The following is an 8,654-nucleotide window of genomic DNA, read 5'->3' on the forward strand; positions in this document are numbered from 1 at the left end:
GGACATGTTGTGTGTGTTTGCTTTGTGTTTGTTTTTTTTTCATATTTAAGACATTTTCCAAGCACTTCAAACTCTGCTGCATAACATTGCCATCACTATGCCATAAAGGTCATGGCTGATGCCATAAGCTGTCATTAGTGGTCATAACAGATTTTGTCACAACATCATTGTGACAACTATCAATTACTGGTAATAGTAACGTTACACTGTTATATTACTGAACAAAGTCTGTCATGACATGTTTACGGCGGGGTTATGTTACTGTTATGTAGCAGGGTTCTAGTAATGTGTTACCAAACTTTGTAAAAATAACGAGTTGGTCAAAGTAGCAGTTGTTGGTCAAAGGCCTGTCAGAATTATTATATCATCACAATTTTTTGAACTGGTTTCAATTATTTAAGCTGACAGCAATCATTCTCCACAGATGTTTGCTTCCACAATCTTATGTTGATTTTGAAACAAGCAGAATGGGATTCGGGTGTGTTCATCAGTTATTTTGAATACATTCAAAATCAAGGAAATCAGAAAACACATTTATTGTGGCATGTCCTGAATCTAACAAAACAGTTAATTAATGAGTAATGTTTATTTCTTTGTGACTGAACTGTGTCTGGCATTGGTTGGAAGCTACTAAGTAACAATTGTGAAGAAGCTAGATAGCTGATCAGCTAATTTGAACCATGTTCAACATGCATTCAGTGGACCAGAGAAGATGATTAAATTGTTAATGGCAATTTATTTGACAATTAAACGTTAACAAAAACAGGCCTAGCTGGTCAGTGATTCTCACTAAGTTACAGGTACACCATTATAGTTTCTGTCTTTAACTAATAATTCCGCTCCTACCAAACTTAAAGTAACAGGCAGTTGTGATTATTGATTTAACCATCTCTATAATAATAATAGACTGTGTTATGTGTATTATAAAACAGATAGTTCCTGTCCTAAAATCTGATTGGCTGAGCCGCGTTCGAAGCCATTGTAAAATCCATGATATACCACAGCTACGGACACCTCAACAGGCTGAAAGATAGCAAACATGCTAAACAACTCCAACATTAATATCACAGGCTTGAATTAAAGTACTCACGAAATGATTCACTGAAAAATGGCAATCTAACAGTCTAAAGAATGTCACCTGAATGGCTAACATGCTTCAAATGTCAGTGTTTCAGTCAGAATAGCATCAAACCCAGGCTGAATCTCAAACGGCTCCGTACTGCCTAGCTAAATAGTGAGCTGTGTAACATTAAGTTTAGAAATTCTAGCTTCTGCTGTCAAGTAGTGCACTGCTTGTAGAGTGTGAATGTGGATGAATCCCAAATGACTATTTTTAGCAAGTGTTTGCATTGTTGGGTTGCAGAAGTATTTAAATTCCTACGTAGTGCACTGTGTAGGGAGCAGGGAGCTGTTTGAGATTCAGCACCAGTGTCATCAGACTGGCAGAAGACTCGCAGTGGTATTTTGGTGACCAAAAAGTACTTATAAACCACTTACGACCACTCAATCATATATGAAGAAAAATATTCCTCATTCATATCCACTTATATTACACTTAATAATGTGAAAGCTTAGTTTCTGGGTAAATTTTCTGAAGCTTTTAAACAAGCTGTGTAATCAATCACAGTTTTACTCTAAACAATCACAGTCCCACAAGAGTGTCTGTCTGGGTGTTTTAATCAATCAAATAATTTGTGTAACATAACAAAACTTGCTTATTATGTATACATGAATGTTATATTGAAGTCATGCAGCAACATAGTCACTATACTTACATTTTGTGCAAATCATGGAGCCCTAATAAGTACACACTTTTCAGCTGAATTATAAATGAGGAAAATACTCATTAACTCATTTGTCTGATCAGCCTGCATTGGTGCACGTCCAGACTGAGAGTCCTCAGCTCCTGACTCTCTCTGTTTCTGCTCTGATGTCTGGTTGGTGTTCTGCTTGCTTCCTGAAGGGGGAGACAGAGATTCATTTAACAAATGTTAATTATGCATTGATTATCTGAACGAGACCTTTGTTGGTTTGTTAGTGCCACAGCAGTACCAGTAAGATGATGAACAACATAGCAAAACTCACTTGACCCAGCAGCTGAAAATGTGTAGAAATCATTTACACAAAAACAGTTTGAAAAATGTTTGTAAATAAGTTTTAATTCTACAACCCCATTTCCAAAAAGCTGGAACGCTGTACAGAATGTGAATAAAAATGGAATGCAATAATATGCAAATCAAGTAAACTATATTTTTAAAGGAAAATACTACAAAGACAACATCAAATGTTGAAACTGTGAAATGTAAAATATAAGTCCATTTTGAATTTGATGACAAGAACACATTTAAAAAAAGTTGGGACAGGGACATGTTTACCACTGTGCTGCATCATCTCTTCTTTTAACAACACTCTGTAAGCGTTTGGGAACTGAGGAGACCAGTTGCTGTTGTTTTGAAACTAAAATGTTTTCCTGTTCTTGTGTAATTTAGGATTTCAGCTGCTCATCAGTTCAGGGTCTCCTTTGTCGTATTTTTCATTTCATAATGCTCAAAATGTTCTCAGTGGGTGACAGGTCTGGATTGCAGCCAGGTCGGTTTAGCACTCAGACTCTTTTAATAGGGAGCAATGCTGTTGTAATACATGCAGAATGTGGTTTTACACTGTTTTGCTGAAAAAAGCAAGGCCTTTGCTGAGAAGACGTCATCTAGATGGCAGCATATGTTGCCAAAACATATATATATTGTTCAGTGTTAATGGTGCCTTCACAGATGTGCACGTCACCCATGCCAAGTGCAGTAATGCACCCCTATACTATCATGAATACTGGCTTTTGAACTGTGCACTGATAACAAGCTGAGTGGTCTTTAGCCTGGAGAACACAGTTGAGAAACATTAGAAACATTATTCTTGAATGGTTGCACTATTTTCTCATGTAGTCTTTCACAGAGTCATGAACCCCTCTTCATCTTTACTTCTGAATGACGCAGACTCTCTGGGATGCTCTTTTTATACTCAATCACATTACTGACCTGTTGCCAATTAACCACCAGGTGTCTTTTTAGCATTACACAACTTTACCAGCCTTTTGTTGCCACTGTCCCAAATTTTTTGAAGTGTGTTGTTGGCATCAAATTCAAAATGGGCAAATATCTTTCAAAAATCAATAAAATTTCTCAGTTTCAACATTAATATATAAGTATAATAAGTTTTATAATATAATAAGTTTTACAATCATTTTCTGACCTCTGACTGAGATCCAGCTCTATGGAGACTCTCTCTCAGTATTTACAGTGGTAGAGACCTTCATCTGACTTTGAGACAGTATGGATGGTCATCTCTCCTGTAGTCTGAGTCTGGAGGAGTGATCCATTCTTATAGAACTCAGCTGTGAGGTTTGGGGGCTTTGTGAAGCGATATAAACAGTGTAGAGTCAGAGGATCTCCCTCAGTCACAGCATGAACAGGACTATCCAGAATCACATCATCATCCGTAAGAGAATATAAATAAAATGCTGAATCTGTGGAAAAGTAAAGACACACACAGTGTTCGATGAGCTCCATACCTGATGTCGCTGTGAATGATCTTCCTTAACAAAGATGAGAACCTCATTAATGAGCTCAGGTATTGTGGTGACTCAAATCTTAATAAGCCATAGTGACACCTGACACAAAATTATTGTAAATTGTTACAATCACTGTAATGCTTATCCAGTAGTGAGTGAAGTAGACTGGGTTTTCTCTCCCAGCTCTGCACCAGTACTGTCCTCCATCAGAGACACTAACTGAGCTGATGCTGTAGGAGTGTGTTTCAGTCTTGATCTCATTCTCAGGGTTCTGTGTGTGTTTGAACCAGTAAACCCTTCAGTCTGCTACATTTTACTGGTTTAAACACATACAGTGCAGCTCCTTTATGGCTTGATGTGAGTTTCGTTTTTTCTACTTTTGGAGAAAAAGCACACAGTTCAGACCATGAGGGTCACAGCAAAAAACATTTACAAATATTAGAAAGAAAGATACATATTAAAAGTTAAAATAAGAAAAATACGGTATCATATGGTAAATATGGCAGTAAAACATATGGTAAAGGCTTATATTTAGTAAAAACTGAATAGGGTTTTTGAAATAAGCAATCGCATAAACCATATTATATAATCATATAAATAATGGTGTTGTTGCTGCAAGCCCACTTTGGATGACTGAAATAAACACTGAAAAAGGAAAGAGAAACAGAGAAACATATTTACACCGAAGTTGTTTTTGCTTCAAGAACAAACACAAGAGCAGCACATTTCATGACACTAAAAATAACATGACTGTTAAAGGTATGTTTTTTTCACTACATGAGACAATATTTCTAGAGCAATATAGAACAAACCACTAATATTTTAAATGTGATGTGGTTAACATGAAGTTTCATCTCCTAATCTGAAGCTGAATGACCTCATTTCTACTACATGATAGCTGTGTTCTGGTGCACCAGGTCAAAGCCTGGTTTTGCAGCACATCAGAGGACTGAAACAACATTGTTAACCCACATCACTGACACTGAGCATTTCTTGTGGCACTAACAGAGCAGTTCATGGTCTAAACATTCAAACCATCTTATAAACCTCCAGCAGTCAGTACAATCAGATTCAGCAACCACAAGCATGTTTTTTCTACTATCTTCTCATTCCCACACAGAACTCTCTCTAGTTCAGTCCATTAAACACACACATTCACAAAACAATTACAGTGATAAACACATACTATAGTGTTCCACTGACCGCAGACTGAAACACACACAATTGGCACATCACTTACAACACTCAGATTAAATATTAGTGCCCTCATACAGCAGCTCTCACTCTGCTGAAGACATAAAGAGAACATTTACTCACAGAGTATTACAGAGAGTGACCTGAACTCCATACTGTCCCAGTAATGACTGACTGGCTGAACAATGCTCTGTGTTCAACACTCATCACTTCCTGAGAGAGAGAGAGAGAGGGAGAGGGACAGAGAGAGAGAGAATTCAGATTTCTTTTATGGCTCATATATGTATACATATTTTGTATTTTGCCTTGCTCAAGGCATTTCTGTCACAAACTGTTGGCTCAGGGGATCGAACTAGCGACTTTCCGGTCACAGAGCTGGTTCCCTAACCTCCAGCCCACGACTGCCCCTAACATACGCTTATTATTTCATGTTTCTATAAGTGTTTATAATAAATCTGTATAAAAGCTGGAAAGTTTTTACCAACTTTAGTAATATTTAGTGGTTCTGTACATAAGAAGGATGAAAGTAAATGCCTAAGAAATGACAGGTGAACCGCAGGTGTGGTTTAATGTTTATTCTTCACAAAATAAAATTCTGAATTAAGTAAATAATTAATTATTTGATTGTGTCAGTGTGACGCTGTTTTAGGCAAACACAAGTAATTATGCAAGTTTTGATTTCATTTTTTTAAAAGTGATATGCACCTTTTGAGCTACATGGACAAACATTTTACATCATTAATGATAATGAAACAGATCACATGTATGAAAACATAACATTAAATAGTTATGAACAACTATGCAAGTTAATTCTTCTAATCATTCACTTATGGATCAAAAACCATTGGTCAATGTTGTTTTCTTTAACCCTGCAAATCAATCTTTCCACAAAAATTCTGAGACAGACAACTGTCTATGTTTATTCTGTTTCTTCACAGTCGTTTTTGCTGAACTGTTATCTATGTTTGAATATTTGGTTTACGTTTGGGATGATTACTCTTAGCACCCTTATCTGGCAGCATATCTTCAATGACAAAACTCTGTCACCATCCTCAGGTTCTAGTAAGTTCAGGATGCCAGACTTCCTTGTGATCTCCTTGTCAGAAATAGAACCTGTGGAGAGGCTGGAAATAAAAGTCATGCACTGCCTGGCACTACTCCAAGTAGACTTTTAAATGTGGTGGTATTTTTGTGGGCGGAGAAAGTCTCAGAGTGAAGCAGAGAGGTGGCACTCTTCCAGCAAATTTCTGTGCAGTCAAGTATGACTCACACTTTTGGACTGTACAGTCTAAATTTCAGTGGTATGGAGTTATTCATGTGTCACCTGCACACCCACATGGTTACGTAACATTTGCCCATGTGATGCTTATTCTACTAACTGTAGCTATGCTAACTCCACAGATGTCAGCCGTTACTTGCTCCTTAAGTCCAGCAGTTGCGCGAATGCAATAGATGAACAACTCATCTAGGAGCTGTACCTTCTGTGCAGGGCTTGGTGTTGGGAGAGCAATTTCTCCCAGTCTTTGTGTAGTGGTCCACTAGAGAAAATGTGTGATGACTCTCAAAAAATTTAAAACCCTTGCTAAGACAGGAATCGGGTTTAATACACAAATCTGCTTTGAGTAATTTGATTAATTTAAAACACAAAATCTGCTAAGGATGGTTGATGACTCCATTGACATCTTCTGCAATCAATCTTCCAGCTCTTCCGTGTATTGCAGGGCATCATCCAGAGCACCAATAAAATCTTTGAAATTCATTATTATATAGTGCACAGTACACTGCAGGGCATAATCCAGTGCACCTATTGAAGTTTTAATCTATGATAAAACAAATTGCACATATTGTTTGTGAGTTTAGTCTAGCCCAGAACAGATGAAGCCAACATTTTGCTATTAATGCTGTTTGTTAATAATATTACGGAAAATAACTCATGTAATATAACCAATAAAACTAGATTAGCCATGATAACTGATGAGAAAGCCAAAGCTGCATAGTCATTGTCCATAGCACCACTGCTAAAGTTTTCCACAAACACAACAAGCTGTTATAGACCTGCTGCTCACACCATTCTGTACCTGGAGCTTAACTGGATTAGACTTTGGTTAAGTTTAGGGTAAGGATTAGGGCCAGGGTGAGGGTTAGGATTAGGTTTTGGGTTGAGGTTTATGTTAGGTTTAGGATTAGGGCCAGGGTGAGGGTTAGGATTAGGTTTTGGGTTGAGGTTTATGTTAGGGTTAGGATTAGGGACAGAGTGAGGGTTAGGTTTTGGGTAAGGTTGGGTAAAGATGGGTTTTACTTAATAGAAGTGCCATATAAAGTCTGCTTGATGTAACATATTAACAATACATCTACTTAATGTAAGTAATGTATCAACAGTACATCTTTAAGATGTTTACCTCAATGTATTCAGATGCTTTATTACTGCTACTTCACTGATATGTTATTGATACTCTGTTAAGAGTTTATTAATCATCTACCAAGGACCACTCAAAATAAAGTGTCACCCAATAAGATTGTTCCACTAAAAGTGGCAGGGAAGAACATCGGCTTTCAACTGTGAACCTCCTTCAGTGTAGTAGGCTGCAGTGAAATGCTGGCTATACCTAAAGGTGCTTCCCTGCTGTATGACAAAGTTTCTCCCTTCATCCCTCCTCATTGCATGCACTGATTTGTTCTTCTGCTCAGTGTCAGCTGAAAAGCCATGGATGCTGAGCTAGGTATACTGCAGTAGCTCTTGTTCTTGGCCATTATTGTTTTGGTGAAAGTGTAATACCCCAGCAATGAGTGCTCCTGGCAGAAAAAATGAAAAGGGCCTGTTCTGGTGTGCCAGTCCAGACCTCTCAGCCGAGACCGCCAAGCGTTCCTTTTTCATCCTACGCTCTACACAATTGAGCAACAGACTTGATAAAAAGACTCAACAGCTGAACCCAAACTGTATTTCCTACTGACAACCCTCATCAGTCTACTCCTTCTATCCTTTCAGTCATCCCTCCATCCTCCCTTAGGGAAACATTGATTTTAAAACTCCATTAATTTTCAAGCTATAGCCATCAAACTTGGTAAAAAGGCTCAACAGCTGAACTCAAGCACCAAACTTTCATTTCCTGACAGCACTTATCTGTCTACTCCTTCTATCCTTTCAGTCATCCCTCCATCCTCCCTTAAGGGAAACATTGATTTTAAAACTCATATAATTTTCAATATGTAGCCACCAGTTTAGGAAAAAGACTCAACAGCTGAACCCAACCTGCAAACTGCTTTTTTTACTGAAGCCCTCATTTATCTATCACTTCTACATTTTTATACCTACCTTGAAAATAATTTGTTAAAACTCTTTTAATTTTTAATGCATATTTATTAAATTTGAAATAAATATTCGATTTGTAATATAAATTACATATCTGCACTTCAATATGATAGTTAACTTCATGTTACATCGGGCTTTGGCAAGTTTATTCACCAACTTTACTTTCTAATTGTTATTATTATTGCTTTCAATTATTAACACAAGCATTTAAATGACTGAAATCTAATGATTAAAATATAATAAAATGCTCGTGAAATAATAATGATCATATTTATAAAGGCAGAATGTTAAAGGCGTGTTGATTCAAAGTTACAGTTTCTGTGTTTTTAATGTTGTCAGTGAGTTTTCGATGTTGAAACAATAACTGAAATTATCTCAACCACATTTCAGCGCAGAAGGTCAGTCATGTGCCAATGGGTTGTTTCTTGACTTGCGTGGTTGTTCAGGAAATGCACCGCAGTCTGGCGACCCTGACGTCGTGTCTACATCAGCTCCTCTTAGGTTGGCTTCTTCAGAACTAGGTATTTATTTCCGCAAGCGAGTTTCTCTTCCTCAGTCGCCGTTGGCCGTGAATCTACAGTGACCTGA

The sequence above is a fragment of the Colossoma macropomum genome, unplaced genomic scaffold (genome assembly GCF_904425465.1).
Source record: "Colossoma macropomum unplaced genomic scaffold, Colossoma_macropomum, whole genome shotgun sequence".
Taxonomy (NCBI): domain Eukaryota; kingdom Metazoa; phylum Chordata; class Actinopteri; order Characiformes; family Serrasalmidae; genus Colossoma; species Colossoma macropomum.